Consider the following 20,808-nt stretch of genomic DNA (forward strand, 5'->3'; position numbering starts at 1 on the left):
CACCTGAGCCCTTTTAGATTCTAATCAGTGGATTGGTGAATGTGGAGAACAGCAGATCTCCTTAGGTGATGTCAACGCTTGCTTATTTCACCACAGCACACTTGGAGAACAATGCACACAAAGGGAAAAAAACAATGTCTGCCAATTACATCATGACCTTCTTTTCAGTGAAAGTAATATTGAACCTGATGCCCCTGGTGTGTTCCTACCAGTAAGAGGACAAAAGAGAATCCTTCGTGAACAAAAAACATAGCATTAGGTAGCATTTCCGGTAATGTATGGGTGCAATTTAAATAATGTATTTGCATATTTATTTATTTAATTATTTATTTATAACTAGTTTTGACATTGGAAGCTCAAGTGAGAGAGGGAAATATATACCTAGATTATTGCAATCATTCATGGCATATCTACAAGAACACGAGTGCAACGCAGAGTAAAGCCTGGGCCTCTACCTCGCAAGAGGAAGAACTACATTTTAGTTAAGGTAGCTCTGGATCCCAGTGATGAAGAAAAATATTAGGCAGTCCAATTGACAACAGTGACATTCAACATATATGCCGCTGCCAAATTGAGTATTTGATAATGTAGTTTCCACATCCTATGTACCACCAACACATGTATTGGATATTAAAGACTTTAACAGTTGATCGGCATGTACTGATCATCTCTCTGGAAACACGTAAGAGTTTCGCTGACATGGTCCTGTAATGGGTCCCCTCTTATCTCACTGCTCGCCAACCAATTTATGCAGATGGAACTATGAAGAACTCAGAAACTGGACCTGGATCTCAAGAATCTACCTAAAGCTACACCTTTCTACCTTTCAATGACTGAATTCCTCCTGTTGTTCTATGATGCCACCAGGTTCAACACCACCACCCAGCTAACAGCAAATGCACAATCACTTGCATTCACAGTCCACACAGACTTCTCCATCAAGGAGCAAATCACTAAGAAAAGCAAGACATTGTGGTAGCAACTCTCCCTCAAGCTGGGATGTTTTCTATTATGCATTTCTCTCTGACCTTCCTATGCAATAGTATTTATTTCTAATGAATGTATATGAACATAACTTACATCGTATTAGTCATCTTTGGAGCCCATTCAATACATTGGTACATTCCCACTTGTATGGTGGTAAATATCCCCTCAATAGTCGCTCTGATTTTACAACGGAAGACCCGAAAGGCATTTTACACACGTGTTACTATTAGAAGTTATTGTAGCTCACAGGTCATATTATATCAACTGTGCTGCTGTTAAAATATCTGACGTTAAAACATGGTACTCTAATTAGATGTAGTTAAAACAATATTTGCTGCTAACATAAAGCTCCTCAGTAAGCATAATGCACTTTATAGTAGTTTATGAATGGATAATAGTAAAAGGATCTCAACTGTAATATCTGCTGCTAATATATGTTACTTTAGAAAGATGTTGCTAAAATATTTTTTGCGGTCAGTAAAAGGTATTATTGTAAGCATAATGCTTTTTTTTTCAAACATGAAATGATAATAGTGAAATAATTGCAAACTACAATAACCGCTGATAATATATGTTGTTTTATTGTGTTGCATTTTAAATGGTAATTATTGGAAGTATAATGCACTTTATTGATTATAATGCTTTTTAATTACTGTTTTATGTAAAGGTTTTAACGTTAGGTTGAAAAATTGTTAATTATTAATTTACAAGTAGTGGTTCTTTTCAAAGGTGTTTTTATTTTTTATTTTTCTGTGTGTGTGCACATGTTTGTAATGATTTTAATTAATTAACAAATACAATTACTACCAATCAAGCATTTTACACACTGTGGTTTATTTCACCAAGACCCTAAACTAATTTAAACCACCCCACTCCTATCGTGAATGAACTTCACTGGCTTCCCCACCGGACCCGCATCATTTTCAAGATCAGGTGAATCACATATAAGGCCCTAAGAGACAACACCCCATCCTACCAGGTTAAGAATTTTGCAACCTTAGCCAGACAGTTTGACACAGTGAGCAAACACATCGATTGACCAGAAACTAGGAAAAGCAGGAAAGAACATCTGACATCCAGAATTTGGAACCACATTCCCATCGGCATCAGAACGGCTTCTACCATCTTGCATTTCAGAAAAATGGAAGACATATACTTTTGCTGATCAGTATTTTGATCTCAAGTAAGACACCCAACCTTCCCTGCCTCTGTGTAAACATTACATAACATTCTGTGTGCTCTCATCTGATGTTCAGTGCTACATTTGAAGGACAGCTGTCTGAAACTCAACTCAGAGAAGACCGAGGTCCTCATCCTCGAACCCTGCACGTCTACCTGGGACACCACGTGGTGGCCCTCGGGACCCCCCCATCCCTACAGACCATGCCAAAAACCTCGGCATCATCCTCGACTCCTCCCTCTCCATGAACCGCCAGATCAACGCCGTCGCCTCCACCAGCTTCAACTGCCTGCGCATCCTCCGCAAGACCCTCAAATGGATCCCCCGTGACAGCAGAAAGACCATCCATCACCCACGCACTCATAACCAGCAGATTGGACTACGGCAACGCCTTATACGCCGGGATAAACACATCCCTACTACACAGACTCCAGACCATCCAGAACGCCACCGCCAGACTCATCCTCGGGACTCCACACCACGAGCACATGACCCTACACCTGCAAGAACTCCACTGGCTCCCTGTCGAGAAAAGGGTAATCTTCAAGCTACTCACCCATGCATACAAATCCCTATACAAAATCATACCCAAATACCTCAATGAGAGAGTCTCCTTCCACGTACCCAAAAGGATCCTTCGCTTCGGTAACCTCGCCCTGGCAGAAGTCCCCCACATCCGCAGAACCAGAACAGGTGGGAGAGCCTTCTCCTACATCGCGGCCAAGACCTGGAACGAGCTCCCCCTGCACATCAGATGCTCCCCAACCCTGCAAACTTTAAGGAAGGATCTCAAGACCTGGCTTTTCGAGTGATCCGAGGCTGCTAATGATCCGGAATTGCCCCCTTCCCCCTAGCGCCTTCAGACCCTCATGGGTGAGTAGTGAGCTTTACAAACCCCTGATTGATTGATTGATTGATTGACATTTCTCTTCTGCTAGATTTGCGGTTTAAACATCATCCTACGTATATACATACATTGTTTGATAGTGTGCTGAACTGACTGACGTGTCCCAGATATTTTCAATGTTAGACATTTTATTCTAAATGAGAAGAGACACGTTCCAAGGCAGCAGAATTCAACATTTTCATGTCCGAGCAAGCTGTCTGAAAGACCTCATGCCACCAGTTCTTAAAAACACACTAAAAGGTACGTGGGGAGAGTGGATTAGGGTCAGCCACTGACTTAAGTTTTCATGGTTTGCCATTGCTTCGATGGGCCGTCTATTAAGGACATTGGATTTTGTCAATGGTTACATTGTTCCTCTTGGTATTTTTAGGTGTTAAGGGGTCATCACACATTTTTGTTCGTTAAAATAGGGCTTGTGTGTGCTCTTTGATGTTTTACTGTACATACAATATGACATTGTAATTGCTGATTAATGGCTTTTTTAGGAAGGAAGTGATGTTTGAATGCCTTAGTCTGTCATAAACACACAGTGCTATACATTAATCACCTTCACATTTTAATTTGTTTTACTTTCATGGTATATGTTTTGCATTCACTGCTATTTTTGTTCACAGAGTAAAGACATGCAAATACATAGCTTTTCTGAAACATGCTTTGAAAATACTGGCTCTATGTCAAAATTATTTACTATACAGTATCTTGCTGTGTTTGCCTTTTAAGCTCACCACTTATGATACAGCCACCATCTTCTGACTCCCTTTTCATTACACTCTCATATGAACGAACAGCTTAACTACGAAATGCAGTCTGCTCAAGTTTCTCTATTCCAAGTTTTCACATTGTAGTAGGTAAAGATGTGACTTTTTAATGGGATTTTCCTTCCATGGCAGTGGAAACAATACACACAGTCGCCCAACTATTGCAAAACACTTCCCCTGGCAAATGCTAGAACGTTTGGCTTTGCAAATGTTTTTTCCATTATCCACTAGACAGAAGTGGTGTGTCTCAAACCTCACATGCTTAGGATCGTTTTCTTCACAACCATCAGAACTTCATCAGTCACTTCCATGTGTGGATATTTTGAGCTTTGCAGAAAAGTCATTCAGGATAATAATTTCTTTTTGATCCAGAAGCACTTAATTGGTCTGTTGTTTCTGGGTGTTAACAATGCAAACGCTTTCCACAAATGATTCTCGCTCAGTATAAACATTTGTATACATTCGTCTGCATTATAATCAATAGCAAATTAGGGATAAACGTTTTAACTCGACTGGGACATCACTTAATCTAAATCTTTCTTTCACCTCCTTCCATATCTAACATCCTAAGAGTTATAAAGTAGACCAATATTTATATAACTTAGTGAATGTTTGTGATTGGAATTGCATGTAGAGATTACTTATTGCATTAGGTGCCAGCACAATTTCTGAATACATTTATCTAAACATATATCACTAATTATCTACAGGGAGAGTAAAATGTACATATTTTATGTTTCATCTATTTTCTGTAATGTATTGATTATATTAAATAAGTATGTTTTAAATGTACATTGTGAAAGGAATTTCAATTCGGAACACCTGCATTTCTATTTCTTTGTAATCAACATTCTGTTAAGGCTGGTTAGTATTGATTCAAAGAGACAGTGAAAAAACTGCAGGACTTTAAAGCCTGTGTGACACAGAGAAACCTACTGACTTCTGTCAATGTGCTGATAATCTAATATTATAACTGAGGTAGCTGCTGGCTGCATTGAATGAAAAAGAGAGAGCTGGCCCAACTCCAAGATACAGGTATCACAACATCAATAAATGCATAACAAGCAGCCATATGTCTCCAAATGTACCATTCATATTTAAACAGGAACTGCAGAGCAGTGCTTAATTTGTGCCCGTGCTTTCCGGTGCTTAGCACCGGCACTTAATTGAGAGGGCCGGGGCTACGCACGTCACACATTGATGTTTTAAAAAATTTACCGTAAGTCTGTATTCGGTGCGTGCAGCCTCAGCGTGTTCAATGTGAGTCACAGCGGTTAACAGTGACTGGTTGCAGCTGTGTGAGACTTCTCTTAATTAGCTGCCCTTCCCTGAGGCTGCCGCTGAGCCCAAGGCAAGTCCAAGATAATAAATTATACATATGTTGTGATCATGGCGGCCGCGGGCAGGCCGGAGCCCTTAGTTCACAGAGTGAGTGGGTGCGTGCAGTTGACTGTGCGTTGCAGACGGTGTTGCAACTTGCCACTTGCCGGTGGGCAGGCCGCAGGACACAGTATACACACACACCAGTACTGCATACTGACACACACTGATTTATTGGGGTGCCAGGGGCGGGCTGGATTTGGTTCTGATGGGGCCGAGGGGTAAGGGCTGCCGCTGTACGCGCAGCGTGCGGCAGTGTGCGCTGATTTTTTACACATGGCCACGCCCCAGCATAACCACCGCAGCTCACTGCTAACCAGGACAGAGTGTGAGTCATCATCCATCGTTCAAGTCAGCCTCGGCGCTGCCCGAACCCCGACAGACGACGACGTTGTGGGCAGCCTGGGTGCAGGCAGGCATAGGCATCGATCATCAGCCAGTAGTACAGTGCAGTACTGTCTGGTAGCAAACAGCAGCAGTGCACCAGGCCGCCTAATCGTAAAATATCAGTTCACTGAGCAAAGACAGTGCAGCCAGGCCAGCCAGTGTGTGTCCCTGCCGGCCCGCCGGATCGCCCACCACAAGTAACGGTAAGAAGTTAAAAGTGTGAGTAAACGAGCTAAGCTAAGCCAACTAACTAGCCAGTGAGTGATGCCATTCCAATACCGTGCAAAAACTAATGCTGTTTTTTTGGTAGCGTGAGGGTACGGTTCTAAGATCACCGGCGGTGGTGGGAGGCAGCTCCATAAGTTACGATTATTACTAGGATGCAATGCAATGTATGCATGTGATTCATCATTCAGATTAACTGAATGCCAGTGCTGGCCTAGTAGGCCAGCCTGCCGTAGCGGTATACAAGTTGTGTAGACTTTTGATCTGGATAGGGCCTGCCGGCGCCGCAGTACTGTACTGGCCTGCGCAGGCTGCTGCGGGTTTAAGTAAAAGGCCCTGCCGCACCGCCCTAGCCTACCCGCCCAGCCCCTGGCTGGCTCGCTGACTTTTCCAAACATAGCTGCTGGTGCGCGCAGACTCGCACAAATTAGGTTCCCACGGCCGCGGGCCGAATCCGACTGTTGGTTTCACTTTCTCAGGTGTGGTGGTCCGTCATCGTTGTCGCACTCAGCAAACGCCCTGCACTCTGAGTAACCCCGGCCCAGGCCACACTCTCAGAGGGCAGGGAGACATCACTGAGGCCGCATAGTGTGCCCGGTAGGCGGGGGTAGGGGGCAAAGAGGAATCACTGAGGCCACAGCAGTGTGCAACACTTGGTGGGGGGTGAGGGGGCGGGGGCAGAGAGAGGGACACAACTGGTGCCTCAGACAGTGCCAGCCTCAAGGGGCAGAGACACTGCGACATCACCGAGGCTACAGAATGCCAAACTTGGGACCGGGGGCAGAGGGACAGAACTGGTGCCTCGCAGCCTCAGAAAGTACCACCAGTCTCAGGGGGCAGACGGCACGCAGAGAGACATCACTGGGGGGTCGCAGAGAGAGCTAGACTCCGGGGGCAGAAAGGCGTCACCGGCGAAGCCATAGTGTGTGTGAGGGCAGCTAAGGTGGCACAGAGGGGTCTTAGGTCACAGACAGTAAGAGACTCCGGGGTCAGAGAGCAGTGGCGTAGTTCGAGAGAATGCGCCCCCTAAAGCAGTCTCTGTTCCCACTTCCCAGGCTTCTGTTGAAATATTCATGGCGGCTGAGGTCAGCCCTTACCAGGCTGACCCCCGTGGCCCAGCCGGCGGTACCTCAGGCAGCAGGCCACGGATGCAGTGCTGGCACCGGCCATGGGCAAAGAGGTTCGCCTCAAACTTCTTGGAGTGAGCAGGAGGGTCCTCGGAGAGGTGCAGCAGGCTCCAGAGGGTCTGAAGGAGATAGAGGCAGAGAGAGGCTCTTAGCAGACAATGCTTCAACAAAAGAGGCAGCATGGGGCTGTGGAGAGAGGTTCCTAGAACAGGGACAGCTACCAGAGGGAGCTATACCCCGGGGGTGTGGACAGGTGTTCTGATAAAAGCAGTGCAGTGGGAGGCGACAGGCTGGGGCTATGGAAAGATGCTCCTATGCCAGGAATATTCAGGGCCGGGAGGGACAGCCTGGGCCTGTGGAGAGAGCAGTACTGGGAGAGAGGTTCTTATCTTAGAAATCTTCAGCTCAGGGAGGGACAGGCACAGGCTGGAGCTGTGGATGACTTGTGCAAATACTTTATTAGGTATTTATAACTGCAGTTTCTCATGACGTACAGTTAATTATAGTTATTTGAGCCTAATGCACTCAGTGCATTTTACACCGCCTGGGTGCTGCTTCAGGACTGAGGAGTACTTCTGTGGTATCTCTTTTAGTGAGTTTCTTGTGGCTGTAAGATCCCATTTAGAGTGTTGTATTATCAGAACGTCATGCTTGTCTAACCTGCCCGCAGCTAGGCAATAATGTGTTTTTTAAAACAGACTGCATGTGTGATTTGAGGCTGATGAAATATTGAGTGCCGGACACTAGCCTGGATGTACCTAGAAGTAGAAGTAGCAGGGGAACCTCCTATCAAACCTTACTATGAGGAAGGCGCCCTTGCTGAAATTCATCTGTCTTTTTTCAGTGCCAGTTGAGGATGTGGGTGGAGATAATAGAGGAAGTGGGTGGAGCTAATTGAGGATGTGGGTGGAGCCAGCGAAATGTAGGTGTGGCCTTCGACAAAGATTTGAGCACCTGCACTTCATATTTTACAAATTAAGTACTGCTGCAGAGTGCTGGAAAATCTAGCTGTCGCATTTTTTAGTGTGGTAAATAATATTCACTCTCATCATGATTGTGCAACACATACACCAGTTCGGAACACAGTGTCAGACAGGATGTGTGGATGTAATATGTGCAGTCAAGCGCTTCAAGCGGTCAGAGGTAAAAGAGCCACAGCACGGATCTGCAGGATCACCCAATACCCAGCTCACATGGAATGTTGCATTGTGATGTGCTGTTCCACGCAAGATTGGACTTAATATGTATTTTTGGCAAAACCCTAACCATCATATGCCACTTGTAAACAGCTTTCAAGTACTGAGCAGTAGAGAGGAAGTGGTCCATGGGGGAGATCTGAGAGATAAGTAAGAAGATGCTAGGAATGGAAATGACAATATAACGTACACAAATCTCAGTTAGGCACAAGAATATATGCTATATAAGAAGAGCTGTAACAGCTGGTTGTGGCACCCAGTCGGGTGTACTTGGCCTTGATAGAGAAATGCAGCACAGCAGACAATTTCATAAGAGGTCAGACTGCACTTTCAATAGACAAATTGTGATGTAATCTGCCTGTCTCACGCCCTGACCATGTCTGGAATGAAATGAGGTGGGAAAAGACATTTGACAAAGGGCATCATTATCATCCACTATACCACAGAGTGTGACAGAAAAAACTCAGCATCCTTTTCCTCTGAAGGAGGGTTAGCTCAAAACAACTTTGTTTATGAAACAAAGTGTCTTAGAGTAACTCTTTTCTAAAAAGTTTGAATCTAAAACATATGCCAGATAATTATTTTGCATGTATGTATTTTGGTAAAGTGTAGGATGTGCAAATAGCCCAAGGGGGATAGTGAGCTAAATGTGTATGTCATAAATGAATGTTTCTCGAGGCGTGACTAGCAGCCAAACGAAATGGCCGCAGCCTAGGGTAGCTCCAAGACACCGCCGGCATCCCCTTTGATCCGCTCATGAATCCGCAGGCAAACAGACCGTAAGAGAAGAGGAGGGGAACGCCGGAGCGAGTGAGCACCCGCAGCACTGGCTAAATGGACCCGGTTCTGTGCACAAACGAGGAGACTCTGCAACTGAAAGGTACGGCCTGCACAATATGCTGCAGCCGTGGGCTAGATTTCACGAGTCACTGCCCACATGAAGATTGTGGCGAGGGAGGCACGGGTGTGCATCGCCGCCATACAACGGGCCGTGAGGCCCAGCCGGGGCATTGGTGCAGGGTGAAAGGCGACGGGGCAGTCCCGATCCTGTTATAAAGGTAATGGACCTGCAGGGTTGTGAGTCGCGGCGCGGCCGTGCTCCAGATACCGGCCCCTACAGGCGCTCCGCCATTGTCTCCTTATATAGTGGCCCAGGCAGGCGGAGAGGCCTTACAGAACCGCACACACAGAGCCCAAAGAAAGAGTTGTGGGACACACAAGGGGGCGATCTAACCGTGGGATACAACCGCAATGACCCCACCAACAAGAGACTCTCAGGGTGCCTGATCATGTTGGATTGCGACGTGAGGGCCCAATCACGGTGTATGCCACAGGCCCTGAGGGATTGACTCCTGATTCTCCCCCCTGCTACTGCGCCCCCTCCCTCACTGTGAGACTTTGCTGTGCCGCTTTGGCAGCTGATACTGGCACGAAATGGCCTGGAAAACAAAAACTTACCCTACACAGATTCCACCCCAGACTGCAGGCATAGTTGATGCCAGGTGGGGGCCACTTCTGGAGGGGTTCTGGGACGTAGTGACTAACGTAAGAGACACACCAGCAGGAGAGTTAGGCCCCCGTCAACACTGTACGCTGGTCCATCAACAGACTTAGAATAAGCACGATGAGAGTGGACTCCCCCCCTCCTGATCCTCCTCAATCGATCCACAGGTGATCCGGTAGACCTGTGGTGGGGAACCCTACAGGCCTTGTGTGCGTCCATACCACATGGGCAGGCGGCGGTGAGTACCACCCTGGTCTCAACTGCGTAGGGCTCTACGCTGACAGACCTGTTGCGATGGGGGGCAGAGGTCAACGGGGGACACAGCAACCTAAACTGGACAAGTACGCCTTAACCAAGGCTCAACTTAATCCCTCTGATCGTGACACAGCCCAAGCCGCGAGCCCTGCAATGACGGAGGGGACGGAAGTAACACTACAAGATATCCTCACCACTTTGAATAATGTCCATGCCTCACGCTACTCACGTATCGGATCAGTCTCGATGGACATATCCTTGCATCGTGCGGACTTTCAAAAAATGTCCACTAGAGTGGCAGAAGTCGAGGTGACAACGAAAACTCTCACTACAGACACATCAGCCCTTCAAAAGCAAGTGCGGCAATTAGTGGCGGACAACAAACTTCTGACTGCCAAGCTTGATGACCAGGAAGGCCAGTCGCGCCGCAACAACATCTGAATTCTTGGCGTGCCAGAAACTCGACCACTTCGTAGAAGACCTAGTCCTGTAGCCACCTACAGCCACAGGGTCTATCCAACAATTTTTCTGAGGAGAGGGCACATCGTGTCCCGGTGGGCAAGCCCAGACCAGGGCCCCCGACCTATCCTGGCCCGTATTTTTAACTTTCGAGACCGCAATTCGATTCTGCAGGAGGCCCGAGTTGCCCTCCCACTCCGCATACACAACAGTACTATAGCAATCTTCCCGGACTATACGGCCACAGTATCAAAACAACATTGCGGATTTCTTGAGAAAAAAAAGGAGCTCAGTGAACTTAAATACTCAATGTTATTCCCAGCAAGACTCCAAGTGCAGGTGGAGGGAAAGACGTGGTTCTTTACGACACCTGACGAGGCCAAAGAGTGGCTTGAGGGTTGGCGCCAAGCCCCGGGCTCGAGATGAACCGACAGGAGAGGGACACAGCGTTCACAAGGCGAAACACTAACGGAACCAGGAGTGACAGGAGGGCAAGACGACGCATCACATGCAAGCAGAGAAGAATGAGAACACCAAAAGGCAAGGACCATCAGCACAAGTTGACGCACTGGTGGAAATAGACGTAGCGACTTCACCTAGTGGACACAATCATGCCAATGAACATTGGTGACCTGTGAATACACACCCCGGGGTCATTCTGGCAGTCTCATACACCGAAAAGGCGACAAGAAGAAAAAGCAACTTGATACCTTAAGGGTGCCTGGAACAGGTTTGGCACATAAGATTGCTCCCCTCTCTCCAAGGTAGCAAGCTAAGAACTAGATTATGCCATCACCTTTCACCGTAGGGATGGGGTGCTTGGTGGGGTTAACAGACAAATCTCTCCCCCCCATACAGGTACAAGGGATGGGAATTAAGCACTCTGCGCAGTTGGGGTGGTGGGTAGTTTTAAGTCCGTCATGTAGGGAGGCAGGGAGGAGTGAGGGTAAGGGGATAGAAGTTTTTGGAGTTATGTTATTATGTAGTTTTTGTATTGCACACTTGACGGTCAGGACTTACTATTTGCGCAACAAGCTTCCCGCACAGAACATATGCAACCCCCCTTTGGCACTCACGAGTTATGACGAGGGGTAAAATACCGGTAGACGGGGCAACCGCTAACACACCGGTGTCCGTAGCAGATGATTCCCCCTTGACGATTTTATCATGGAATATCAACAGGCTGAGGATAAAATAAAAAGTGGTCTGGTTCTACAATATTTGAAACGGCATTCGCCGGCGGTGGCCCTTCTTCAGGAAACGCATTTGGTGGGTAATACATGCAAAGCTTTGGACAGATGGGGTTACCGCATGGTGGCACATTCGGAGTTCACGTCTGGCTCCTGGGGAGTGGGCATCCTGATTCGCAAACAGTTCCCAATCATTATTTTGCAAACATGGACAGAAGACCAGGGATGTTTCACAGTGGTTACATGCCAATGGGAAGGACGAATATATAATATTGTTTCAGTGTATGTCCCACCGGCACGTCACACGCTAGCGCTTCCAGCCCTCAGTGCATTCCTCCTCACACTCCCTGAAGGAGAGCTCCTTATAGGCGGGGATTTTAATGCCACGATTAGCGATAGGCCCGACCGTATGCCACCTAGGGAATAAGGTTGGGTAAGCTCCTGATTCACAGAGTTCCTTGATGCACTGGGCCTCATAAATGTGTGGCGGTACAAATTTCCTTCGGAACGGCAATATACATTTCACTCGGGGGCACACAATAGCCTATCTAGGATAGATTACATACTTGCACTGGCAGATAGTCTTGGGAGGCTGGAGGGAGCAAATCACCTACCCAGAGGTATTTCCTATCATTCCCCAGTCGTAGTGTAGTATATGTGCCCAGCTAAAATTCCACGCCAAACCTTCCCTATATATCTGGGATTTCCAAAAAATCCTAAAATTGGGAAAAGTCTTACAACAACAACAAAACACTATTTCCAGGAAAACGACCACATGGTGGCCTCTCCAGCAGTTAAACGGAAAGCGTATAAGACGGCTCTCCGAGGGCAGACCATTTCGGCAATAGCCGGCCACAAAAAGGAACAGGAAAAACAAGTAGAAGCCTTAGAACAAGAGACGAGCCGAGCCGAAATAGCACATGCCATGAACCCCACCGCAGACAACGCCCATAACCTTCTTTTAAAAAAGCAGGGTTACAGGGACTACTTATGGGAAGTCGCGAAGTCTAAACTGCTGGACACCCAACATAAAATATATGAAGTGGGTGATAAAGCAGGGACAATTCTGGCTTGGCTGGACAAAAGGGAGCGCGTTAGTCGATGGGTATCACAGTTGCAGCTGGACGAAGGTGACCCAATAACAGACCCCTAGAAAATAGCTAATGCGCTAGCAGCACACTACGAGAACGTATACACCCCGGAAGCCACTACCACAGTCAGGGAGGCACAGGAATTTCTTAAAGACATCACCATGCCCACTCTTACACCAGAAGAAGCCCACGACCTTGAAACAGACCTTACCACAGATTATTAATTACAAGAAGAAGGAGCAACACAATTTAAATACAATAATGTCTATATTAGAATCAAATCTTCAAAACGAAAGAAGTCATTAGGCAGATAGTTCATAATGTAGATCCATGGATCCTAATGGTATACCAACTGAATTGTAAAAAACACAACTAAGACAATAACTCCGTATTTATTGAAGATGTATGAAGACAGCCTAACGCTTGGAGAGCTCCCCAGAGACCAACGTTTAGCGACGATAATACCCATTCACAAACTCGGTAAGCCCGCCATGGACTGTGCATCGTATCAGCCGATTTCGCTGCTCAACGCAGAGTCCAAAATACTAGCTAAAGACCTAGCGGCCAGAATCACACCCCATCTTGTCAAGCTGATCTATCCAGATCAATCTGGCTTCATGCCGGGTAGAAACACAGCACTCAACCTGCGACGTCTGCATAGCGTACTCGCTCCCACTCCCACGATCCAAGAGCCAGCAGCCATTCTCTCTTTGGACACACCGATGGCTTTTGACATGATGGAACGGTCCTTCTTGTTAGCCGTCCTGAAGCATATGGGCTTCAGACCTAAATTTTGCGCATGGATTCAGCTGCTTTACACAAAACCCCTGGCACATGTGGTGGTAAATGGACACATCTCAGACAATTTCCCGGATACACCATAAACTAGGCCAAATCAATCCTATACGTCCTACACCGTCCTCCACCACAGTTGCCAAGGGGATGCACACAACAAATCACAGCGGGCTGCTTTAAGTACTTGGGCATTTATATCACCATACTACCAGAAGTTTTTCTGGTAAAAAAACCTCATGGCACCCCTGCAAAGACTTTGCCGAGACACAAGACACTGGGGATCTCTATCGCTGACCTTGCTCGGGAGGGCGGCACTTTTTAAAATGATGGCACTCCTGGGATTCCTATACGCCCTTCAAAACACCCCATTCCCGGTCCCAGTATCTTATTTTAGGGAGATTGAAGCAGAAGTAACTACCCTGCTCTGGGACGGCAAACTGGCCCGAATTGCCATAAAGAAATTGGTAAAGGGTGTGTACGACGGTGGAATCGCCTTCCCAAATATACAAATGTACTACTGGGCCTCGCAGCTGATTGTGGTTAATCAATGGCTTCATGCCCCACAAACGGACCCTGCATTTCACGCTGACAGAAATAACCTAGGGGAGGGAGGAGTAATGAGGCATCTCTATAATAAAACTCGAAAGACATCACTAACGGGCCCCACAGCACAAACAATACAAATTTGGCACAAGACGCTCAAACAGCTGGGATGGGACGACCGTATAACGCAAATGACTTCTCTCTGAGAAACTCAGCGACTAGGCAGGCTGGGTACCAGTAAGGGCTTTACCCAGTGGGATTCAATCGGAATATCAAAGGTGGGGGACGTTTGACAGAAGGGGGAAGCAGATACTTTTCTAACACTCCAAGAACGATACGTGATGGCATCCACAGAACGGTTTCACTATGTACAAATTAGACATGTTCAGAAAGCCATCCCAATGGGAACTGTCCTCCCCAAAGCCTCCCTGCTAGAGGATCGGTTGCTCTCAGAACAAATAGGTAAAAACTCTATCTCCCTCACATATCGCAAAATACTGAACAACCAACCAGATCCCACATTAGGCCTCCGCGAAAAATGGCAACGGAAGGTGGGGGACTAAGACATAACTGATTGGCAGGAGGCCTTAGCGTCCCCTTGGGAGCTGGCAATATCCTCCAAATTGAGATTAGTGCAATTGAAAATATTCCATCATATTTACTATACTAGATTAACCCTTCACAAGATAGGAAAAACTGACAACCAACATTGCCTTTGACAATGCGAGAGGGAAGGCACCTTCTATCATATACTGTGGGAGAGCCCAATAATAGTGTCCTACTGGGAAAAAAGTATGAGTGTACTTACACAAGTAGGTGGAGTGACGATCACCCCGGAACCCAAGAGGTGTATTCTAAACATATGGGACCAAACAGATCTTAACCAGGGAGGTCAGAACTGGGCGTCATTAGGAATGATGCTGGCGAAACGCAACATAGCTAAGCATTGGGGGGCTCAATCAGCTCCGACATATCACGAGTGGGGAAGGGACATGGATAGGGCAATGGTGGCTGAGAGGGCGGCGTATATCCTTCGGGGATGCCCCAAGAAGTGGGAAAGAATATGGGGCAAGTGGAACACCTACAGAGGGAACATTTGTGATCCGCCCCCAGAGTGTCTTCTGTGGACTCGAGTTGAATGTTAATAATGTAGAATTGTATTACAACCACTATGATAACACAGTGTGGAATGTTTTTGTACCTATAATTATTGAACCAGATGTTATTGGGAGCCCGTAAAATGTCGAAATCGGTCCTGAACTGTCAAATTGTTATTGTGATATCATATGCAATAAAAAGAATTTAAAACAATTAAAAAAATGAAAAAATGAATGTTTCGAAAAAAACCCAGTATTTTTCAATGCATCATGAAATTGCATTAGTTAAGAGTTTCGTTTCTGCCTTGTAGTCTAGATACAGTATTTTCTGTTTTCTTTGGTTGAGTAAATAAACAATGCAACTCATGTCTTGACGGTAACGATCTTAAAGGCAAACACGTGCTATAACATGCAGTTTATATGCAATATTATTGTGCTTTCTTTTAAAAAAAATTGTTTGTATTGCCATTTGAGGTAAAACAAAAATAGTACAACAATAAAGGTTATGTGGGGGGGAAACGAGGGAGGAAGGTAAATGAAAGAGTGTGAGAGGACAGCGAAGGAATCAAAGGGGGTGCACGGTGTCACATAGGTACATGATACAATGTTAATAAGGTAAAAGGCATCCCTCCACAAGTTGACATGAAAGCGCTAACAATAGTTTATAATAATAATAATAATAATATTAATAACAGACATTTATAGAGCACAACAGCTACCTCAAACAGAGGTGTCCCGACACTATAGCGGTAGGAGGCATGAGACGTGCAAGGCCAAAAAGATCTAACCAAGGCTAAAAAGCTAGGTCGTCAAGGATTTTCTGAATGTTGGTTCAGATTGGATTAGGCGGATATTATTCGGCAGGGAATTCCATAGCTTAGCCGCCACCACTATAAATGATCTGCCCCCTATGCGAGCTTTAGCAAAGCGAGGTGGGCTCAGCAAGTTCTGAAAGTTGGACCCCAGTGAGCGTTTTTGTTGGTAGTGGCATAGCCGGTATTTAAGGTAACTAGGACATTTGCCATGCAGCGACCAAAAGGCCATAATTAAGGCCTTAAACTCAATCCTTTTTGCTACCGGCAACCAGTGGAGCTGTCCTATATGCGGAGAGATGTGATGCCGAAAAGGAACTTGCTTTAATCTCGCAGCCGCATTCTGTATCATCTGCAGTCTCCTGACCAGATAGGCGGCAAACCCAGGTACAGGCAGTTTGCATAGTCCAGCCGAGATGTCACTGTGGAATGGACAATGACTCTATGACAGTCCTCTGGCAGTAGATATAAAAAATTTCCTCAGGCTTCTCAGTTTGCCAAAGCATGAGGCTGCCACCTGCTGAACTTGGTCTATTTAAAGAGAGATCTGTTTCCCATTTTACGCCCAAGTGTTTTGCTGTGGTTGCTGAAATAGGTGGCAGGCCCATTTCTGCGGGCCACCAAATACCAGCTGCTGGCGGGAGAGCCTTGCCAAAGAACAACACTTCTGTCTTCTCTGCATTAGGTTAAGCTTATTATTGTTCAGCCACTGGCAGATGTCTCTCAAACAGCCCTTAAACCTAATGAAGGAGTCCACAGACTGATCCTTAAAGGAAAACACCAGCTGGGTGTCGTCGGCATATGATATTGCCTTCACATCCGATTTTGCTATGAGAGAGAACAAGGGGGCAAGATATATGTTGAAAAGAAGCGGGCTCAAGGCTGATCCCTGTGGTACCCCACACCAACTTCTTTGGGTTCCGACTAATAAGGGTTGGGGGTGACCTATTGCATGTGATTTTTAAGAAAGGACTTAAGTCAGGTGAGTACCATACCTCCAATTCTCATTGCTTGGAGTTTCTCTACCAGGATTAGGTGGTCCACCGTGTTGAACACTGCGGATATGTCCAAAAGCACGAGCATAGCTGATGCTCCTGCGTCCACAGTCATTCTCACTGACTCTGCCACCTCCAGCAATAGCATTTTGGTACTAAAGCGTATCATGCAAAAAGTTATGTCCCTCAATGAAATTGGCCAGCTATCGCTGTACCATTTTTTCCAACATTTTTGCTGATGCTGGTAATAATGAGATCGGGCGATAGTTGTTTAGCTCCCCCGGATCCACATTGGATTTTTTTCTGAGGGGGAGTAACACAGCATGTTTCCATGTATCAGGGAAGATGCCCAAGAAAGTGATGTGTTCCATGTATGATTAAGAGCATGGTTCACCAAGTGGGCCAGCTCCTTCCACAACTTGGCGGGGGCATGGGTCCTCCGGGGATCCTGACTCTCTACCAGAGATTCCTGTTGGGAAATAGGAAGAAATTCCGTGAAGGTACATTCGGAATCAGAATTACTACTCTCTTCTGTTTTTTTTGTCTCTGCCACCGTCGTGAAGGTGTGGTGCACTTTCGGAATATTACTATTGAAAAAGTCCGATTGCTTCGCGCACAGTGAGGGGGATGGCTGAATTGCATTTTCCAGCTCCCTCGGTTTGGTAAAGGAGCTGACGATCCTGAAGAGTTCCTTTCCCGAGTTTTCCATGTTGTTTATGCATTTCACCAAGTAAACCGCCCTTCCCATCCTCATCAATTTGTGGAGCTCTTTCAGGGCTTTCTTATATGCCAGTTTGGCCATTGCGCTGTACTCTGTTCTCCACAAGCGTTCCATTCTTTTACATCTACTTTTTTTCAATCTGAGAGTCTCTGAAAACCAAGGGGCCGAGGGAGTTTTTCTTGTGGTTTTTGCTACTCTGGCTGGGGGGATGGTATCCAGGGAGTGGAGATCCACCTGTTTAGTGCGGGCATATCAACATTTAGATTGCTAGTTAGTTGTGGTTGATTCTCCCGCAGTATTGGACCAAGGGTCACAACAGTTATCTTCTTCCAATTTATTTTTGGCAGATAGCGAGTTTCCCCACCTTGATTTGGTTTTTCCAGACTAAATGAAAAAGGCATCAGGCAGTGGTCAGTCCAGACCAGTTGATATGGAGTCTCAGCTACCAAGGACGAAATGTTAGAAAACAAGAGATCTAAGGTATGACCTGCCATGTGGATGGGGAATTTACATGCTGAATCAGATTTGCTCCATTAAGAGACATGGAGAGCAGAGACGCCTGGGTGCAGCCAGGATCATTGAAGTGCAGGTTGAAATCACAGAGAGCCGTAAAGTTGGAGTACTGCAGTGACTTCTGGGCAATGAAGTTGCAGAGATCAGGGATTATACCTGGTGAACAGTCTGGTGGCCTGTATAACAAGAGTCCCGCAAAGGATGCCATGGGGCCGATCTTTATACAGAAGTTCAAACCTTCTATCAAGACCATATTGTGCAGCACTGAGGTGGAGATCTCCCAGGAGTCATTCATGAAAATGGCTACCCCCCTCCTCTTTTCTCCCCATCCCTGTTAGCACAACAGATTTTGAAACCCAGGGGAATAGCCAAAGCCACCGCAGATAAGGCTTCATCTTTCAGCCAGGTTTCAGTCAGTAACATGACATCTCATCTGTTGTCGGACAGCAATATCCAAATATCTTCTGCATGTTTAGGCAATGATCTACAGTTGATCAGACATGCTCTAAGCTTGCCAATCGGTTTATTCTGCCCCCCCCTTCCTACAACCCATGTCCATTTTACCCTGAGACCGCCTAGAGTGTCCGAGAACCAGGTTACATCCTTTATAGTAGCTAGGGAGTACATCATTTGCCAGGTTAATAGCATGATCACATGCACATGAATTCCTCCTTAACACAAAGAGGGCATCCCGTGGCCAGCGTATTCTCTTACTGCTACTAAATCGGGCAGCATGGCTAGCGCTGGCCGCGGTCCGGCGCAGATGGGCTTGCCTTTGGAGCACCTTTGGCGTACCCGCTGCACGTCCATGTCCTCATCCCGGTTAAGTAGCAAGTCAGTAACCGGAAATGGAGGGGCTAAGGGAGAGAAGCCATGTCCCTCCGCACAATTGGCCGGAAAAGCTGCGGCGGACCAGGGACCAACAATGAAGTAAAGTGCAAGCGCCAAGATTGAAGTAAAACCAGGTGATACTTTAAAACTAATATAAAATGCTCAATCGTCAAGTAATTGTTAAAACTAATAAAAAATGCTCATCTATTGTGCCTTTCAGCGCGCTGCTACCTACTGTCATGTCCATCCTCAGTAAATCAAAAAATAAACATCAGAGGTGTAGGAGTGGGCCTAGGTGAGTTAGCTGGGACATATTACTGTGTCAGCTGCAGCGAGTCACTATGGTTCCCCACCTCCCACTGTGAGGGCTATCTCTGGGGCTAGTCCCCCATGATGGTGATAGGGTGGAGTTCCTGCTGCGAAGGTAAGTGAGGAGGGGTTCCGAAATGTCTTTGGGGCGTGTGTGTACAGGCATCAACTCCCCAAATGTTGTTAATTGCACCTTACAGTATGCCACGTCCTGTAACCAGGTGGATGTGGATAGGCAAGACGCCAGCCCCAATGCGTGGCACTCTGTGCTTGGCTAGTAAAAAGAGGACGGCAATAAGTCAGGGATCTCCTGCCGGGGCATCTTGAACGTAGCCCAGGAGAGCCACCAATGGGGAGTGGACATGCAGTAGGCAGTAATTTCTTGTGTAGTTGAAAGGTTAACCTCCCAATATTCCCCCACCTTCAGGCATTCCCATGCCAGATGTATGAAAGTATCCCAAGGTGATGTACATTTTAGACATAGTGTATCTTCAGCCAGCCCCATTTTGAAGAGTTGCGCAGGGGTGTGGTACAGATGTTGTAGGAATTTAAAGTGCATCAATCTCAGCCTGTAACTGGGAGAGAGTAGTGTCAGCTGATTACAACAGTAGGGTCATTGTGTATTGGTGATGGGTGCGTCGATGTCTGACACCCATGCAGTGCCAGCAGTCGGGGTGGCTGCCGGCACAGTGGTCTGCACAGTGGAATAGAGTTGGGAGACAAACCTGCGTGATGATGAGTTTGTGAGAATATGCTCAAGAGCAGGAAGTGTCGACAGAGGTGCTGGGAATATGTTATGTAGTGCGCGGCAGGCAGCTCTAAGTTGATGATATAGAAACACGTCATATATCTTGGGGGTGATGTAGCGGAGGCCCGGAAGGGTGGCATGAATTGATCTTCCAGATAGAGGTCTGAATATGTTGTAAGATCCTGTTCGCGGCCAGTCTTCAGGCTCCCACATCCAGCAGAAAAGGCAGCTGTGGGTTGTGATAGAGAGGGACAGATGGGCATAAAGATGATTGAGTTGTGCACGCTTCCGCAAACCATTCCAGGCCCTTGTTACGTAGCCACCCGTATCGACCTCTATAGGTGATGCCTTGTATGGAAGATAGAGAGCTATGGTAGGAAACCATGGTGCTGCCACATGCTGCTGAAAGGGCGTCGGTGGATCCAGTAATGTAGGTATTGCGCTTGGCAGTGCTTTAAATGGGCTGGTACTGTCCGGTACACAGTACCGGCACTTTTTTATTTTGAGCGGGAGAGTACCGCCACTTTTCAAGAGAAATGCTATACTTTTAATTGGAGAGTACCGGCACTTCTCAAAAACAAGCGGGTACTCTGCTACAGAGTACCTGTACTTCTATTTTTCCAATTCAAGCACTGGCGCTTGGGCACAGAGTGCATATAGTGACATGTCCAGCGCACCCAATCTGAGTGAGTGGTAAAGTAAGGATCTCCCATGAGATGCGGGGCTGCTTGCCCACATATGTTAGTGTAATAAGATTCGAGCACAGATGTCACAGAAATTGGGCGATGAGGGGAATGG

Source organism: Triturus cristatus, chromosome 2_2 (assembly GCF_964204655.1).
Source record: "Triturus cristatus chromosome 2_2, aTriCri1.1, whole genome shotgun sequence".
In the NCBI taxonomy this organism is placed as follows: domain Eukaryota; kingdom Metazoa; phylum Chordata; class Amphibia; order Caudata; family Salamandridae; genus Triturus; species Triturus cristatus.